Source organism: Pithys albifrons, chromosome 5 (assembly GCF_047495875.1).
Source record: "Pithys albifrons albifrons isolate INPA30051 chromosome 5, PitAlb_v1, whole genome shotgun sequence".
Lineage (NCBI taxonomy): Eukaryota > Metazoa > Chordata > Aves > Passeriformes > Thamnophilidae > Pithys > Pithys albifrons.
Genome location: NC_092462.1, coordinates 23047688 through 23048803, shown reverse-complemented (window position 1 = coordinate 23048803; position 1116 = coordinate 23047688). Strand labels below are relative to the sequence as shown.

The 1116-nt window shown below is 41.4% G+C and overlaps 1 non-coding gene across 1 annotated transcript; it reads right to left on the bottom strand.

The window, feature by feature from the left end:
* Positions 1-473: 473 nt before the first annotated feature.
* TRNAQ-CUG (transfer RNA glutamine (anticodon CUG)) lies at positions 474-546 on the bottom strand. Its single transcript has one exon. It is a non-coding gene; the product is annotated as a tRNA-Gln (tRNA).
* Between the last annotated feature and the right edge of the window lie 570 nt (positions 547-1116).

Sequence of the window (1116 nt, the reverse complement as noted above, 5' to 3'; positions counted from 1 at the left end):
CAGATGTTAAGTAATGATAAATCAAACAGTACATATCACTTCATGAAAGCAGTTGCTGGTTATTCTGCTTTTCATTTTGTAGTCATCATTTAGTGCTTTGTCATGGAAATATGGACAATGTCTCACCTGGACTTTGCTGTCATTTTTTTTTTTTTTTTTTTTGCTCAGTGTGGGTCTTGGGATGATATGTATGTATGGCTAAACTTTGTGAACGCAGATTTGGGCAGGGCTCTCCCCACGTGGGTGTGCCCTTCCAGCCTGCGCAGTGGATTTTTTAGGTGAGGCTCAGCGTGCGCAGAACTGGGGTCACCATTTAAGTCCTAAGGTCCGTCTGCCATGGCCAAGCGAGCTTGGGCTGTGACAGTGAAGTCCTCGGGACTGTCACAACACCCGGTACTAACCGGGGCTGACCCTGCTGAGCATCCGAGATGTGACGGGATGGGATGGCAGGGAGGCATTGAACTGCCAGGGGATGGTCCCACTGAGACTCGAACTCAGGACCTTGGGATTCAGAGTCCAGAGTGCTCTCCATTATACCATGGGACCACCCTTTGGTCTTGGGATGAACATCAGTGGTTAATGACTAAAGTGTCATTAATGTTAGTTAACAAATCCATTCTTTTCCCTGGCTGCATGCTTGGTTTTTCCAGTGATTTCTGGAGAATTGCTCAGTCTCTGTGTGCTTTAGTTTCCTCTCTGCTGATTTCTGGCCACTTATATAAATGACAAAAAGTGGTAGAGAGAAGCCCTGAACTAAATGACTCTGACATTCAATAGAAACAGAAGACAAGTTATGCTACTAATTTCTGAATATTGTAAAGGTTTAGTTTTCATTCCCATATGGGAATAAAAACAAAAAAATTAGAAACTCAGAAATCGTTAAGAAAAAAATGTGTGTTGGAAGGTTGTGTTGCCCAAACCATTCTAAAGTGCTATTCCACACTGCCAATAAAAAAATTTATGTAAAGGTATCTAAAATCAAAATATTAAAAAAAACTGGAATTGAAAGACCCATACAAATGGTTGTCAAAAAATAGGTGTTACTGATATTGCTGTTGCTGCTATATCTTGCCTTACTGAGCACCTTTGTGAAGCAAACTGAAAATACAGAATTGA